Genomic DNA, 18,290 nt, shown 5'->3' on the forward strand with positions numbered 1-18,290 from the left:
GTCCAGAGCCGGGCAGTTTTAGCGATCGTGCCACGAGCAGGCCCTTTGACCGGAGGCTCTTGTGTCTGTGTGTGTGTGTATGAGTGTGCATGCTTGTACTAGTATACGCGTGTCTCAATTTGCAAGTGTATGTGTGCACATGTGCATTCATGTGGGCGCGTGTTCATATAACATGCTTGCGCACATGTACTCACATGTATTCACACGTGCACACGAGTATGCACTGCTTGTGTGCACGCACGTGTGATCTTGTGTGCGCACGTCTGTACTCATGGTGCATGTGCAAGCAAGTGTGTATATGCATGTCTGTGTGTACGGGTGTCTGTAGCTGCATGCATGCGTGTTTTTATATGTGCATATTGTGCACACACATTTGTACACCTGTGTGCACATGTATTTGTGTGTGTGTGCATGTGAATTTGTGTGCTTGTGTGCATATGTGTGTACGTGTAGAATGATAATTTCTCTTCAAAGCTTGGCAAAGAGCTAGCCCGGTATGTGGTATGTGAGGGTGCTCCATAAATATAAAAAATATAGTTACAATATTGAATGCAGGTGCTTTTCTGAAAAATAGTGGCTGAACATTTAAGCTTTATAGATGATGGTTTGTGATTATCATTCATCTCTTTACGTTTCATTCCCTTTGTTACATTAAACATGAAGTAAGCCCAAGCCCCTGGCTCTGACATTGCCACGGCCCGGTGGGGGGGGTTGTGGCAGTTGATGTTTCTTGAGCACCTGCTCTGAATTCAGCAGTGAGCCCGCTGCACAGTTCCCACCCTGCTTCTAAAGGGCAGACGACAGCATTGTGGAGACCGAGTGTGTTGTGTTTGCTGGGGCCTCCTTCCCGTACAGCACCGCGAGGACCTGCTGTGGGAGACACACAGCTTCTCCCAGCAGGACCAGCGAGAAGGCGAGTTTGCCAGGAGAGTAAGTCAGATGACATGGGATCACGTGCAGGTGGCTGGGGCGGGAGTGCAACCCATGGCAGGGACAGAGCTGGCCAGCCCCTTGCAGGTGGAGAGGCTCCTGCTGTGCCTTTTCTCCTGGTGTCACTTCCCTTAGCAGCCTTTCCCATGGGAGAGCCACCAGGGTCCCCTAGCATAGTTGTCTTCGGAATGCGGTTGAGCTGCCATTGTTTTGTACAAGACCTTCCGGGAAAGTGGCACCAGGGGAGCCTTCTCCTTCATCTTCAGGGTTCAGAGTCCACAACAGTTGTCAGAAATCCTGTGGACACAGGGTGGGAACATGCATTTATGCTGCTCCCCGCTAGAGAGAGCAGTGCGTGAGGAGGAGAGGCATGGTGGGGGTGGGGGGGGAGGACTTACCCTCGGGTGGGACATGTGCCTTCCTCACCCTGCAGAATCAGAGCAGATCTGGGATGCCCTGGATGAGAGGCCTGGGACGAGGGATTGCCCAGAGAAAGCCTGTCCCAGCTCCAAAGAGCAGTCCCTCGGGAAGGCCCCACCCAGGATGGTGCAGGCAGCTCTGCTGTGACCAGAAAATGCTGGAAATGTCTGCAGGAAACCTTCCATGTTTGTCTTGACACAATGCACGTGATAGCTGTAGGGCTGTCTGCTATGCCATAAATAATTTATTGCCATGCTGAGTGTGAAAGTTTTGTGATGAAATGCAATCACCACTAACCATTTGGTTCTGTGGGTCCTCTTATCCCAACATCAACAGTTTCCAGGACACGCTTAGTGGTGGCTCTGAGAGCTGCTTCCCGGCCTCCTGGTTGCCCAGGTCAGGGACAGCAGTGCCCCTTCTCTGGTGCTTGGAGCAGATGGCAGGACCCCAGGGCCTTGCAGAGGACTTTGTAGGCACTGACCAGCAGGGCAGCCCCGGCCTCGGCTGCCGCATTCGCATTCACCACCTGCACACTTTTCCTGGGGCTATCTTGAGAGGCTGTTCACTTTCGGGCGAGCCTGCTGATGGGCACTGAACCCCTCCCCATGCACAATTTGTGATCAGAGGGGGGAAAAGATGGAGCAGAGTATCTTCTGCACATTCATTTGGAAGACAACTTTTTGAATCACGGCTTCACGAGTCCTCAGATGGAGGAGAGGGATTTGAAAGATCAGTTTGCAACCTTCCAGCGCCCGTTCCATAGGAACAAAGACCCCCATGCAGGGGAAACTTCCGCCCAGGACTTCCCCTGGAGTTTCCTTAGAATTGGGTACAGGAATTAAAACAATTGCCTTGTGTTGTACAATGCCTTTTGTGTATTATTGATGGTATCCTATAAAAGTAAAGTGCATCACTCACACATCACGCAATCCAACAGTGTCAGGCTATTAACATTTTATAGCTGGCGGGGACAGCTTGCTGGCTGTTTGAACTATATGATAGATCCCAAAGGGCAGGCGAGTGTGCTGAAAATGCAGGAAATTTAGCTTTCCATAAACATATTAAATCGTTACAATTTGTTTATGATAGCAGTTCACTTGGACTATAAGATGATTTTCTCTTCCCTTTTGCAGAGCTCTTTGATGTCTCCTGTGGATCTCACAGCGTGCTGCACAGACACGGGACACTGTGAGTGTGGAAAACCCATTCGAAGTGTCTACTCTCCTGGGGTAGCAGGATAGAGAACGTTTTCTGAAGCGTGTGTAACACCCTTCCGCTTCAAAAGGCTGGGAGGCTGAGACTTCCCAGCTGTGTGGTGGAGGCGGGGCTGGGGTTAGGGAGTGCAGAGCCGGAGTCTTTCCCTCCGTCGGCATGGCTCCCCTCCCTCCCCAGCGGCTCGGACAGGGTCAGGGGCAGGAGTTGGGAAGGCGGTGGCTTGAGCTGCCCCCTCTGCCGGGTCTCTTTTGGTACGGATCACGCCCTGCAGAGCTGTGTTGGGTGTGGGCCGGGATGTGGAGGGCACGGAGAGACGTCTAGCTGGTGAGAACTCTCAGGGGACAGATGCAGGGGGTTTGCCTGGGACCTGGGTTTTCCGAGTGAAGCATTCAAACCAGCCCCGGGATACCGCACAGGCGTGGGCTCTGCTTGGGCGACGGTGACGTGGGAGCAGACCCAGCGGGGGCTTGTGGAGAGTCACTGCTTTCAGAGCCCCGGGCAGGGTCCTTCTAGAGCCAGACAGAGACTCAGGCGGGGGCCGCAGAGGGCTCGGCATGCGCCGTGTCTGCCCCAGCTCTGCTGGATGCCTGGGTTGTCGCCACGCTGATGCTTTTTCCCAATTTCTCTTGAGAACACAGAGAACACGTCCTCTGTGATGCCCACTTTTCTCCGTCAGCCATGCAGCATTTCCTTGTATGGCAAGGGTTTACGCAGATCCCGTTTTTATCCATGTTAGAGGAAGTAGGACCTTCTCCATGCTGAGACTCGGTCTGAGCTCTGGAGGGTCGTGAACGAACGAGAGCGAGTGCTAGCTCTGGAGAAGGACCGGCGTCATCCGAGAGACCAGCCATGGGGTTAGAACATGGCGAGGGGGCAGTGATCTCCGTGTGTGCCTGGAGGCCCAGGAACTGGCCCCACACAGCCAGGGTGACCCTTTCTTGGAGGGTTATAAGTGCGCGTGTACCATGGGGTGGGGTCTCCCACTGAGGACCTTCTATGAGTGGAAGGACCCAGGATGCGGGGGCAGACTTGGGGCTGGATCGGGAAGATGCCGGGTCTCGTCATGACTCAGACTCCAGCAGGATGTTTCAGTCTGAGACCTTGGTGTCGTGGCTTCACCGGCACCAGGGCCATGCCGGCTCTGGGCATGACTGCCCCTCCCATGGCTTTTGCTCTCCGAGGCCCAGCACCCAAGGCGTTCCTGGAAGGAGCTGTGGTATTTCAGGGTTTGGGCCACACAGAGTGAGGGTTAAACTCTGATCACAGAGTGATCAGAGCCAATGGCCAAGGCTCAAAACTTGGTTCTGCCACCTCGAGCAGCCATTCCACGGCACTCTGCCTCAGTTTCCCCCACTGTAAAACAGGAATGTCTGTGATAGCTGCCTCATGGATTTTTTGTGAGCATCAACTGAGATAAATTACACAGCACACTTCAAGCACTTGCCAGCTGTGTGGTAAGGGCCCAGTGAATTGTTGCTACTGTTGTCCTTACGCTCTTTCTAATCTATTTTACTGGATAAAATAATCTCTGACACAAGTGTAATCTCTGGGGACATAATTTCCATATTTGTAAGCTGCCGTATCCCTCGTCTGCTACTCTTTTCTTTAAGCAGGTCAAAATCAGAACACGTAGCAAGCATAACCACCAAAGTGTCACTATGGCCACAGGATGCCGTTGTGGGTGTTGGGTAATCGTGCTTCGAGACCGTCCGGTATGGCTGCTCAGACGCAGTCATCCATCCCCGTTATCCTCACAGCGCTCGTGCGCGGTTCTGGACAATTCACAAGAACACGTAGCACACCAGCTACGAGCCTGTGCAGACTCGATTATGGGAGGTGCCCAAGGGGCCGGGCACATCTGGTTTCCTTGGAAGAGGAGAAGTGACACCACGTCTCTCTGGGAAGTGTTTTCCTTCATGAAATGAAGTCACGGCCACCAGGAACTTGTCCCCATGAAATGGAACACACTGTTGGACCTCTGTTAACTGACAGTGACTTTGGACCCAAGAATCGGGCCACCAACTTTAAGGCAGAAAGTAATTTTGATTGCAGGCCTGCCCCGTTCCCGAGACCAGGCTTCCCAGCGGGAATCCTTGCCATGGAACTCTTTGGAAAGATCGTTGCCCTGTGGCGTCAGATGGACGCTCAGGCCCAGCAGGTTTTAGGTCCAGGATTAGCCTCTCTGCTCTCTCCTAAGGAGTGTCTAGACAAGGGAGCCCCTTGACAGCTGTGTGTGTATAAAATCATGGACTTTGTGGTCAAAATCAATGACAAAGGACAAAACAGAATCTTTTATTATATTTCCCTCCCTTAGGCCCCTGGACCCCAGCGTGGCATGTCATCACTTTCACGTTGGAGGCTGTGCTGCCCGGGCAGGGGCACACGGGGTCCCAACTGACCCCTGCACTAGTGGTCATGCCACTCGGCTCTCCTCCTGTGGGAGCGCCCCCAAACCCGCCGGCCACCCTCATGTCGCGAAGTTTAGCTCCAAGTCCAGCATGGGAGGTTTGCTGATACGTTACATCCTGCAGTCCAGCCTGAGACGTAAGTGCTAAGCCACACGAGCTTCCTGGCCGGTCGCGGCTGGAGCCCGTGGTGTGCGTTCAGTCTCTGCTGGGCACAGGTGTCTGGGGAGCAGAGCAGGCGGGTGCGCCGGGGCCGCTCCCACCCTGACGGGACAGGCTCTGCTCTCCTGGTTCCTGTGGTTGGGTTGGGGGAGCCCAGAGGGAGTCCCGGGCAGGCTGGCGTCATCGCCTGGTTTGCTTTGGGAGTGTGGTGGCCCTTCTGCTGTGGGTCCGGGAGGAGAACAGATGCATCCTCAGACTGAGTAATTCGAGCAGAGCTCAGCAGCAGGATAAGGTGATGTGGGCAGAGTATTACAGAGAAAACCCAAGGGTCGTGCAGTGTTCTGGAGCTGGGGCTGTGAGGTTTGTCTCCACTCCAGGGTGAAGAGACAAGGAGGGAGAACACAGTGAGACGAAAGGAAAGAGAGAGGGAGACCGAGGGAGAGAGGGAGGGAGAGAGAGGGAGAGCAAGAACTCAGAGGAACAGAGCCCACCACCCAGGAGAGCGTTTAGCTGGAGGGATCCTGCAGGGAGAGAGCAAGATAAGGAGAGGGGATAAATACCCAACCTCACCCTGCTCCCTTCCATCTCCTGACGGGGATTCCAGTGAGTGGCTGAGCTCACTGGGAGCCGGAGTGGGGGGAACCCAGCTGCAGAGAAGAGATGGGGTGGGTCTGGGGGAACCGAAACCCCCATGTCCAACACTGAGTGGTGGTGTGCCTGGTGTCCCGAGCTTGTGGTGCCTTCTCTGGGCACAGGGCAGCCAGCCATTGGCTCTCACTGTCGTTGGGAAGCAGTTTGAGGCATCAGCCTCTCTGGCTTGGCCTACTGACTGCACACGGGCTGCCCACGCTGGAAGACTGAGGTGGGAGCAACTGGGAAATGCAGAGCCTCGGGACCCTGCGTGCTGCTCGCAGGGATGTGCTGGGCAGCGTCAGGCCCCAGCTGTGGTGGACACTCCTGATTCACCGTGCGTTGACGCCTGGGTCTCATACCCTGGTGACCGGTCATAGAAATAGCAGGGTCCCACCAGGAAGGTTCCAGAAACTCTGTCTGCAAGTGGCCACAGACTGATGAGATTTAAGAGGAGGAGGCTGTCACACGGAGCCTGACAAGATGGAGACCTGGCTCAAACCAGGACTCAGTGCCCAGGAAGCGTCTGGTAATGGTAGCAGCAGTCACCAGGCTGCAGGGTCACACGGAGGATCGGAGCCTGAGTCCACGGCCAGGGTTGGCGTGGCAAACGTCCCGCTGATGGGTGAACACCAGCATCCCGGAAGAGGAGCTAGAGCCAGGAGCTGGCACGGCAAACACGGTGGCAGGGCTAGGCACGTGGTTGGAAACTGAGGACCATCTGACAGTTATTGCCGCCCGCTGGCTCCAGGTTGCCTTCGAGGGGCCAGGCATGGCCATTCAGGGGCCTCTGGCACCTGAGGAACATGGGGGTCTTACCAGACCTGGTGTTGCCCTTGTCGAGGTTTGCTGCCATTCATCCATCCATCCATCCATCCATCCATCCATCCGTATTGCCTGAGCACTGCCGTTCACCAGACACTGTTCTGGACAGCATGTGGGCTGCCGGACATCCCACGAGTCTTGGTCGGCGTCTTCAGGGGTATTTACGTCTAACCGGGAAGATTAGAGGCATTTACTCAGGTATGCAGGAGAAGCCAAAACATAGAGTTTCGAACATGCGCTCAGGGCTTATTGCAAAGTGAGGGCTGTTGGTGGTGGTGGTGATGGGGGGGGCAGCATTTCAGCTGCTGCCTGGAAGAACAGGAGGGAGTGAACAGTTCTTTTTATTTTAAAATATATACACACAGCAGGGTCTAAATCATATATGCCCACTGCATTGGTTTCCTCTGACTGCTGCAACCAATGGCCACAAACTAGGAAAAGCTTTAAACAACAGACGTCAAGGTGTCCCACCTCCCTCCCTCTGAGGCTCCAGGCAGGGTCCTTCCTGCCTCCTCCCGTTCCCATGGCCCCAGGTGAGGGGCGCCCTCCAGCCTCCGCCTCGTCTCCGCAAGCCTTCTTCCCTTCTCTGTGTCTCCTCTTCTGTCTCTTCCAGGGACGCTTGCCATTGCATTTAGAGCTCACGTGGCCTGTCCAGGATGATGTCATCTCGAGACCCTTTGTTTATTTACATCTGCAAAGACCCTTTCTCCAAATAAGGTCACACTCCCAGGTACTGGGTGTTAGGACTTGGACACATCTTTCTTTTGGGGGGGGGGTCCCGTTTAACCAGCTACACCCAGTTAAGAAAATCACAATGAAACGAAGCACACGCAGGGTCAAGTCAGAATATTCTGGAACCTTAGAAGTTCTCGGTGTGAGGCAGCGCCGGTCTGTTTGCTCAAGACTGTCCTGGTTTTAGTGCTGGAATTCCCAAGTCTGTGGGACATCCCAGTCCCTAGGAAATGAGGCAGTTGGTCTTCCCGTGACCGTGTGTCCTGTGTGATTACCTTTCCCTCTTTCTGTCTCTCTCCAGCTCCCCACCTGCTGAACACTGTCCTGAAACGTAACGTAATCCCTGGCTTTTCCTTAGACTTGCGCCGTTCATACGTGTCCTGCTACATCATTTAGGTTTTTCTCTGCTTGAAGTTAGAAATGGGATTATACAGCCTGGAGGTGGTTTATTTCTCTGCTCGACGTTGTGATTTTGGGGTTCGTCTCCGTCCCTGCATCTGGCTGGTCTGTTTTTACTGCTGGGTAATCTCCCTGTCTGGGGGTACCGCTCACTGTTGCTGGGCATCAGGCATCTCGGCCCTTGTGAGTGGGGCAGCTGCCGCTCTCTGGCATTCTCGTGCTTCTCTTCCATGGATGGGGCAGCAGTTTCTCAAGGATGGACCCCGAGGGCCTGTTTTCTGGGGGCTTTGAACGGCACTCGTACAAGTTATTAGGTGATGCCAGGCTTCCTGCCAAGTGGATGCCGCAGTTTGCATTCTGCCCCGTGGGGATGGGCTCCAGTGGGTCTGCGGCCTCCTCACCCTGGGTCCTCCCACATGTCCAGTGCCTTCCCCAAAGACAGGATGCTCGTAGGGTCATAATACATTCTGATCTCTGGTCAAGGAAGTCTCTGTCTACCCCTGCTACCGGGTTACCCTTTTCCAGGAGTGTTTTGGCTATCCTTAGTCATTTGCTCTTCTGTGGACGACCTAGAGTAATCTCCAAGTTCCACACAGAACGGGAACATGTGGGAATTTAGTTGGACTTGTACGGAATTTGTAGGTCTATCTGGGGAGCAGTAATCACGTCGGGACCACGAGATTCTCTAAGAGCCTGGCTTACGTCTCTGCTCTTCTGGACCTTCTTACTGCTTCTCCACAAAGTTTCTAACTTTCTGCACAGGAGGCTTGTGAATATTTTGTTACATTTGTATTTCATACCCGGTATTTTTGTTGCCCTTCTCCCTGACATGTGGTGGGCCTTAGACGAGTCTGGGTTCTTTGATACTTGTGCCTTGGAGAGGCGGAGAAAGATTCTCTGCCCCCTGAGAGGGGGCTGGGCTCCTTCGTTTGCTTCGATGACTAGGTTAAAGCTGGAGGGGGGTGCATGGCCCTAGGGGGTGCACTGTGTTGTTACTGCCGGGAGGGGACGAGCTCCCGGTCTCTGGTACACATCCACCGACCTGCCCCAGCAGGGGTGTGGGGCGTGGGGCTCCTCTGTTCCTCCTGTGTGGACCCCGGGAGAGGAGGGGTGGCCTTGTGCCCACTGGATGCTGCTCAGGGTCCTGACTCTTGGCCGGCTCTGCTCTGACACCCCCAGTGGGGGTGGACGTCCCGGTTCCCCCCAGGCCTCTGCTGGTTCGGTGCGGGTTGGGCCAGCTTATTCCGCTTCATAGCTGGGAGAAAGGGAACCCACAGGTCTCCTTTGGCTCTCCAGGACCCTGTCAGGAGGCCTTCTCTCCACCCTCCAGAATCTTCCTGTATTGGTTTATGGATAATGGCGGGGGTTTGGGGATAATGACACTTCGCAAGAGGAATGGCACATTTACTCCATCTTTCTGGATGTGGCGATCAAGGACTTCTTAATATTAATCACCATATTTTTTGTACCCAGAAATTCAATTTTTTCAACTCTGCTTTTTGCTCCAATCTTTCCCTTCTATTTCTTTAAAATATCGATCATAAGACGCTTTTCCTGCCTGCTTCTGTTGCTTTTGCCGCTTCTCACTCATGGGGATTGATTTCCTTAGCCAGAAGATGAGCTGCTCCCTTCCCTTAACTTGGTGGGAACCTTTGAGAGGTGCGTCGAGATTGATTTCCTGCAGAGAAGCTCCATGTTTACCTCTTCCCTCCCTCCCAGGCACCAGCTGAATTCAAATTTCCTGCTTGACGTTTGTGGGCTAAGAACAGTGTGAATTCCGACAGCAGACCAGCACAGGGACAGGCTTGTGGTGCTCAGGACAATTTTCCTCCTTCCCCTGTGTTAGGGTTGAGAGAATGCAAACCTCTGTAGTCACATCTTTACGTGGGGAGACCCCCTTACATTCCCTACCTGGGGCCGTCCGTGGGGTTTGTGTTCAAACAACATCGATCTTATGCACTATTTTAATTGTTTTCCATGCAGGTGTCTGTCCTGCCACGGTGCTGGAAGGGGGTGGTGGGTGGGACTTCTGCCGGCGGGCATCAGAAGCAGGCTTTCAGGCAGCGGGGCTGTGGAGGGGAGGCAGAGAGGGCTGCGCATGCAGGCCGGGGTGGGGGGCAGTCCAGGGGGGGCAGTCCAGGGCGGGGGGGGGACCTCCTCGGGGTTGTTCTGAGAGTCTTGGAGGCTGGGCTGGGAATCTGGAGCCATTTCATGGGAAATGATACTCGTAGATATTAGGAGATTCGGGCAGGTGTGGGTTGGGCAGATGCTAACGGGAAATGCGGAGGCTGGGAGAGCAACGTGAGTGGGAGCAGGTGAGGCGCAGAGGGAGCAGGTGGGAGGTGTTGAGCAGACTCAGGAACGACAGAGCTTAGCACACAGTGAAGTATGTGGGCGAAGTTGATGGTGCAGTCAGAGGCGGCGCTGGGAGTCTGACAAGCATCCAGGAGAGGCGTGGGTCCCCCAGGGAGGGCACACCAGGTCGGAGTGAGTGAGAGGCATTCTTTAGGATGTGCCCTAGGGGTTTCACTGGGCAGGCGGGGGTGTTCCAGAGCTGGGCAATGCCGGGGAGTGGATTCCTTACTTGAGAGTTGTCTCGGGATTTCCTGCCTGTAGGACGTGCTGGGACCGGGTGCCCTAGTCTCCAAGGGGGAGCACCTTCCTCAGGGACCACCCAGGGAGGCTTGCAGACCCTGTCCTCTGGCCCTCGGAGCAGGGGCAGGTGCAAGGTCATCAGAGGACGCGGGTCTGGACGCCATCTCCTCTGTGCACACCTTCCTCTGCGGGAGGACGCGGCTGGCATGCTGTTCCTCCAGCTGCAATTCCAGGCAGCCCGTCTATGTCCATCGGTACATGTCTGAGACATGGCTAGGAAGGCCCCCTGATTTCCTCTATTGGACCTTGGGTCCAGCTTTCCTGTCTCCATCATGGGAGAGCTCCCCATCTGAAACCTGAGTTCTTCTCCTCCCTTTGCAAGATGCCAGGAAACCCAGAGGCCCAGGGAGGCCGGGAATGGGCTGCGTCCTCCAGGAGTGATGGGGTGTATAGTGTAGCTGCAGGGGAGGGAGAGGATTTGGGCAGGACCAGGCAGGCTCTTCCATCTCCCGGAGCCCTCATGGCTGGGGCCTCTGGGATGGGGATGTGGGCTCTCCCTGTCCCCTCAGTGCCCATCGCATTGGTATGGCAGGAAGCCTTCCCAGATGCTGGAAGAAGACTGGTCTCCATAAGGAGGGGTGACACTTTCTAAAACACACGTGGCCTGACCGGGACCGACCTGCCTGCGTTCCAGCCATTCCAGCTTCTGATTGTCCACATGTGTCTGTCTGTCAACCTCACGGGCATCTGCTCCCCGCCTGGCCATCTGTGTGGTGTGTGCCCAGCTGCCACGGGCCCCAAGTGACCAGCAATGGTCCACTCTGTTTGCTGCGATGTGAGGGTCTGGGAAGCATTCCTGCTCAGAAGTTGGGGTAACATTTCACAATAATGGATCATTCCCAGAGTTGGTGCTGAAATGGGCTTCCATCTGTCCACCTGGAAATGGTGGAAAAATTACTTGGATCCTGTGGCAAAAACAGCATTTTCTGTCTGAGGGAGGAGGGGGTTTGTTCTGTGTTCCTAGAACTTCAGCACGGAACCCCTTCCTCCGTGTTCCAGAATCTTGCCCTCGCAGGGGGAGATGGGGAAGGAGGAATCCAGTTCTATATGTTCCAGTATTGTGCTTATTTAGTGCTGGGAACTCTTTACATAGGGTAGGAATGCATGATTTTCAGTGTGGACCGCTGGACCTGTGGGCATGTTTTGTCCTTGTCTGTCATTCCTGTGCCCTCCTGGCCCCTCTAATCTCCTCCACCATTGGCAACGTGCTGTTGAAAGGTAAAACGAGGCCCAGTGCAGCTTTTCAGGGGTTTGTCTGAGCCAATGTGGATTCATAGTGGGAAACAGCAAACCGAAAGTGGTAGGGAGCTCTCCCCCGACAGGAGCTCGGGGAGGGGTTTCCTAGAGATGTCGGGGAAGCAAAGCAAGGGGAGGATTGGATTGGCCGTAGTGGAAGCAGTTCCTTCTCTGGGACAGCCTGGCTGGCCGCTTGTGGTTGGCACTGTGTAAAGCCTTAGATACGCCTGAGAGCAGGTCTAGTGCAGGAATTGGCTCATGCTGTAACAGAGGCCGAGAAGCCCCCAATCCACCATCTGCACGCTGGAGACCCGGGAAGGCTGGTGGGGTGCTTCTGTCGGAGTCTGGAGACCTGAGAACCTGGGGGGCGGGGCCGCGCTGTGAGTTCTCATCCCGAGTCCAAAGGCCAGAGAGTCAGGGGCGCCAGTGTCTGAGTGCAGGAGAAGATGGATGTCCCAGTCCAAACGAGGAGCACATTTACGCGCCCTCTGTCTTGTTCTAGATGGACCCTCAGTGCAGTGGATGATGCCATCCGCATTGGAGGAAGCGTATTTTTTACTTGGTCTAATCAATCAGATGTTAATCTCTTCCAGAAGCACCCTTATAGACACACCCAGAAATTATGTTGTACCAACACTCTGGGCGTCCCTTGGCTCAATCAAGTTGACACATAAAATTAACCATCACAGATGGAAGCCTCCTTGGCAGTGTGTTTTAAAGTGTGTGTGTGTGTGTGTGTGTGTGTAGGGGGTCACCAGTCAAATGCAGATTCCCAGGCCCCATCTAGACACCACAGAATCCAAACTCTGGCAGACGGATACTGGAATATGCAGTGCTCACCAGCACCATTTCTCAGGCTGAGATCCCGAGCCTTAGAAATCCTGCTGGTCTAGTCCCTCCTCCTCCCGGCAGTGGGGAGGCTGGAGCTGGGACTGATGCTGAGCCCCATCAGGGAGGGCTGCGTCCTGAAATCACGTGCAGGACCTCGAAAGGCCACAGATGCCTGGGTCCCACCCACCCCGGAGTTGTGGGGTTTGCTGATCTAGGATGGGCCCTGTAAAGCTTTCCCTACACTATTAATGGGTGGCTGGTGTTGGGAACTGCATGTCTCTGCATCAGGTTTTGGGGTCCATCGCTGGGTAAAGGCAGCGGCAAAGTGGTGTGCTTGCTATTATGGGGCTCACCAACACCACAGGATTCAGTGTCCTTTGGGGTGCCTTTGGGACCAAAATAGCCCTGTCTCCATGAAATTAGGCTTGGCCATGTGACCAGTCCTGGCCAATGGGTTGATGGAAGTGATGTCATTTCCGGGCGGGGAGTGGGTGGGGGATGGGTGGGTCCAGGTGCCACGGTGAGTGGCTGGTGCTGCTCTGTGATCGCGGTGGACCATGTTGGAAGCTCAGTGTGTTGAGAAAGACCATCTTGCTGTTTGCACTCGCTGAGGGTCTGAGCCTGTTTGAATCCGGGTTATACCCTAGCTTCTCCCAATAGACACATCTATAGAACATTATAAAAAAAGTACTAAAACTAGCAAGAATTCCGTATCATAAATGCCTTCTTCATTACCTTAATAGGACAGGTAAACTGGGTTTTCTTTTTCTAGCTTTTCTTCCTGTTTCGTTTTTAAAATGTCACCCATTGATAGATGAAGCTAGTCTTTGATGCTAAATGTTTTCCATTGCCTTCTCAAGGTAGTGTGCTGTAAGATGTAGTCAGTTCATGGAACTTGCTTATTTAGATTGTCCCTAGGAAACGAGTGTGTGAAGGCAAAAAAATCCAAAATGATTAGAGCGAGCGGTGGTCTTTTCTCACGGAGAAAAATGCCTCCAGAAAATTGATTGATCTTGAGTGATATGCACGCTGGAACTCTGTTCTCTTGACTTTTACCAAGGGAAATCTCAAGTTAGGGAGAAGGAGGAAAATACACCACTTACTTTAAAATGCATTTTTTTTCCAGGGGAAAATTTAGTGGCTGTGATGGTTATGCTGTTTTTTTGTAAGAAAATTTTCTTCAGTGTATAATACATTAGACTACCATAAGCTTACTGCTGAGGTGAGAGCTTGCATTAAGCGAGTGGTGGTTCTTACTTGATTTAATTCTTGAGCAGAGTGATGGCCAGGCTTAGGGAAGGAATAGAAGGATAATAGAAGTGAATTTATTGAGTTCAAGTGTCCTGACATTAGCATTTTGTGAAATTTCTGTTCATGCTTCAGGGAGAAATAATTTTAATATACCAGTAAAAGTAAGCAGCCTCTAGAAAAATTCAATACATACTTTAAAGTTATTTTTCTATCTCTGAACGGCCATTTAGGGCTGAATTATCATATGACTCTTTTGCAAACTCCAAAGTTCAGTTGACAAGGGGCAATTTGATTTCTCTGAAATATTTTATATGAAGGTAAGAATCTTGCAGATACCTCAAACCTCTGAGATAGGGAGAGAGAATGCCGATAATGCAGCACCACTACGAGAAGCATTGGGAATATGCTATTGTCTCCTCTCCAGGGGCCTTCCACACCCGGGCAGCGTGGGTCCTCAGAGTGGGACGGGATGGGGGCGGGGCATGGAGCTCTGGTCCTGTATGTTTGTGTGATGTCTGGGGCGGCCCAGCAGCTGCTTTCATTCTTGAGAAAGCTTGAAAAGCAGAGAGAGCTGTTTTTTATAAGATCCCTGGGATGGTGCTCACAAGGACATATGAGCTGTGATTTTTCTTTTCTTTTTTTTTTAAGATTTTATTTATTTATTTGAGAGAGAGTGAGTGAGAGCATGAGCAGGGGGAGGGGCAGAGGAAGAAGCAGTCTCCCCAGTGAGCAGGGAGTCTGACGTGAGATTCGATCCCAGGACCCTGAGATCATGACCTGAGCCAAAGGCAGATGCTTCACGGACTGAGCCACCCAGGCGCCCCGCGGGTGTGATTTTTCGAATCAACACTGTTGTAAGGACGTGCTCGCACATTTACTCAGGACTCTGACCTCTCTGGGAACAGGTTTGCGGTGTGGGTGCTAGACTGGCCATAGGCACCTAGAAACTGCTGTTGGGCTGCCTGCCTCTCTTCCTCCTGGAACCACGCTCTCTGGGAGAGGGTAAGTGGTGTGTAAGAGGGAAGAGCTGGTCAGATGCTCGTCCTGGGAGAAGCTGGAGTCAAGGTGAGGACGTGGAGTTTTGCTGGCTGGCTCCCTGTGTGGGGGCCAGTCTGGCCACATGGCGCTATCTGGAATCTCTAGCTCTGGGAGACTCAGATGAAATCCCGTTTTCATCCTGGGTCATACTCATCCTCGGCTGCTTTGAGCTGCTGGTGGCCTTGTGGAAGCCGTGGGCACAGCTAATCCACGGGGGGGGGGCGGTGCTGTATACCTGTGGGATAAAAATCAGCTGACTCACGCGTGCATTGCTTTAGGCTTATGGTGCAGTGGGGTCCCAAATCCTCCCCAAAGGCAGGAGTATTCCAAGGGTGAGGGAGCAGATCCACTCCAACTGGGGAGGGAGCTGGAGCTGCTTCGTGAAGTTTCCCCCGTGGTTCTCCTTCCGCCCACTTGGGGAAAACCGGAGGGAGGTTCCCAGAGGATAGAACTGGGAGAAGCGGGGAGGAGATGATGGAAAGGGGGAGGGCTCTCCAGACCACAGCCTGTTGGCCTTCTTTGGCAAGTCTGTGAGCTCAGCTCTGCGGGTGCCACTGGGGTGGAATCACCCTACTTAGGGTCCCGAGGCAACTGCCTTCTCTTCCTTAGGAGGTAGACTTCTAACCGTCAGGGCGCCTCCCAGCGCCCTGTCCCAGGAAGTTGAGCACCAGCTCTCCGCTTGACCTCACTGTGCACCAAGCTGCCTTTTGCCCCCGGGACTGGTCTCGCAGATGCTTCCCCGAGGGCTCTCTGACCAGGAGCCAAACTGTCAGCCTGAAAACCAGTGGGAAAGCGCTGCTCTCTGACTGTACAGGGTAAAATTCCCTAAAATAGTTTTCTAAGGGCTTTTCAGAAATGGACCATTATAATTAAAATAAAATATGGAAAACTGTAGCTATTCTCTTAAAAGGCTGTGTAATCGTATTAGTCATACATTTCCTGACACCGGAACGTGAAACACAGGCCAGCGCTTGGTTAAATCAAGGCTCCTGTGTCCGTTGTTTCCATTTTCAGTTTCAGCGCAGCGTCTGTTCTTTTATTCGAGCAGCAGCCCTGTTTCGCGCTTCCCGCCGACGGCGGCACACGGCCGGTGGCGGTCACGGGACCCGCCGTGGACACAGCTGCGTCAGAACCGCTAGCAGTTCAAGTAGCAGGGCGCCCTTGAACCCCAGGCTTTACACGTGCACCTGCACAGCTGTGGGTGTGTGCACAAAAGCAGAGCGGCAGACTGCGGTGTAAGTCCCCACGTAATCACCCAGGGGTCCGCGGGTCAGGGGTAGGAGAACGGGGAGATTTTGCAGGCATTGCGAGATAGTGTGGGAAAGCAAATGCCATAGGTCCAAAGTCCCAGGCCCTGGCGAGGTTCTGGATCCTTCCTGAAGGTGGGCTCCTTTCATGTTGTGAGCATCTGACTCTGTTGCGGGGGGGTGGGGGGGGCCGGGACCTGGCTGCTCTCCCTCCCAAGTCCCCCACGCCCTGCAGCCTTCCCGCAAGAGGCAGCCACATTGCCATACCACTGTCACAGGAGCTGGGGCAACCAAGAGTAGTCAAGGTAATCAGCCACCCGTGTTGTTCGTATGTGGAAACTCCACAGAACTCATTTCCTAATTGTTCATTTTGGTAAAAATGTTGGATTTGACTCCATCTCAGTTTATGACATTTTTGGGAAAATTTGAAACGGGATTTTCAATATGGCCACGATGATTTCCTTGCTAATGTAATTTTTCCTGTTCACTGGGCTTACCTTTTCTTGGGACCTGAGTCATTCTAGTTATGTCCTGGCTTGGAGGATGGGAGCATACCTCTTGTGTGCTGAAAAGGGTTCCTGCTGGCACAGCGCACAGCTCCTTGGCACCTGGGTTTGCAGTCAAGGTGGGAGGAGGCAGAAAGGCCTTCTGGGGGGATTTGACCCCCAGGACACCTGCTGCTGGGACCCCAGGGAATGGAATTAGCCAAGATATCAGGTGACAGCGGTGACCCATCACTGGCTCGCTCCCTGCTACCTGCTGGGTCCCCTCCCTCCTTCTGGGGCTCCTCTTCCTCTGTTGTGGATAACAGATGAAAAGACGCTCTGTGAGCCCTGCCCCCAAGGGTATGAGGTTTTGTAACTGGAGGGGTTTGCATCATCCTCCTGAGAATATTATTGGAATTAAACCCAGATAAATATGGCATTATTGCTCTCAAGAGTGTAACTATTGAACTCTTCCATGGCATGTCTGTAATTCAGAGTTGCAGTATGTTTAGAAAAATATCCTTATTAATGTGCATTTTGCTATTCTGGTTACAGGCTGCTCATCAAAGCACCTTCTCCCCCATGTTCTGGCTCTTTCCCTCTGGCAAGTGCATTGGTTCAAGTCTGTTAACTTCATGCTGACATCTACCTTACCATTCGAGGGTCTGTGGTTTTTCAGAAACGTTTAACTGCTTCCCAGCCAACCAATGTAGTGCACTGGTTAAGAGCTGAGACTCTGAGGTCAGATCCTATAGGTTCCTTCCCACCACTGCCCAGTCATGTCCTATGGCCTTGACAGGTTACCCTCTGTGATCATATTTAGGACTTGAAGAGTAGGCTGATAACAGTACTCTCAACTCAAAGCCTTTTCTGGGGATTAAGTACTTAGGCCAGGGTCAAACATAGCAAGAATTTAGTAGTAAATCTTGGATATTATGATAGAGGTCCAAATTCTCCCATGATACATATTCTCTATGTTGGCATCTGAAAACTCAAACAACTGGAGGTGAACCAGGTATCAGTCATAGTGATGACTGCCTAGTGTCCACATGTGGTGATGGCAGCCTAGGTCTGGACCAACCCTCCCACTGAGAACGGCTAGAGGAGCTGGAGAAAGAAGCCGAAATTTCTTTGAAAGCACTGGAGAACTGTGGAGTTCGGGGGTGGGGGGGTGCGGAGACATGGAAGGCTGAGTCTGTCCTCGGGGCAGATCTTCCCCTGGCAACGTCTGTGGTTTCTGAAAGTGGTGGCTCAGAGGCTGAGGACACAAGCAAGTTCCCAGTAGAAACCGAAATGTGGAGTCAGACTTTGGTAACTAGGGGGTGCCAATCGTGATCTCCAGGTCAAGTTGCAAAAGAATACGTAAGCACCAAGCTAACAGAATAATAAACGTATCTGATGAATCTGGAAGTTGGCAAGAAAGAGATACAGGAACACAGAAGAGGAAGGATGGACAGAAAGCAAGTTGTAAGATGGTGCATTCATTTCAAATCTGCCAGCAACCCCTAGGCTTTGGTTTTGGACCTCGAAAGTTTACAACTCGAGAAAAAGGATATACCAGAAGTAGAGAAGTCCCTGCAGACTAACAGTCAGTCCTTCAGCCCCGACTGGATTGAGGTGACTTGTGAGTACTGGTGACGTCATAGCAAAACTGCTGAAACCACAGGCAAAGAGAAAATCTTAAAAACAGCCAAAAAGCAAGCAAAAAAAAAAAAAAGCCCACATATTACTTTGGGAGAGGCAACAACAAGTCTGACAGCTGACTTTTCAACAGAACGGTGAAGCTCAGAGGGTGGTACACAAGGGAAGACGGGGGCCTGCCCGCTCTC

The 18,290-nt window shown here is 53.0% G+C and overlaps 1 long non-coding RNA gene across 1 annotated transcript in view; it reads left to right on the top strand.

Annotated features, from left to right (window-relative positions):
- LOC117802779 overlaps positions 1-18,290 on the top strand; it is a 297,497-nt gene that overhangs the window by 267,283 nt on the left and 11,924 nt on the right. The window contains exon 3 of the long non-coding RNA XR_004626318.1: positions 2,484-2,538. This is a non-coding gene — a long non-coding RNA (uncharacterized LOC117802779). The remainder of the gene's footprint in view (positions 1-2,483; positions 2,539-18,290) is intronic.

The sequence above is a fragment of the Ailuropoda melanoleuca genome, chromosome 6 (assembly GCF_002007445.2).
Source record: "Ailuropoda melanoleuca isolate Jingjing chromosome 6, ASM200744v2, whole genome shotgun sequence".
Lineage (NCBI taxonomy): Eukaryota > Metazoa > Chordata > Mammalia > Carnivora > Ursidae > Ailuropoda > Ailuropoda melanoleuca.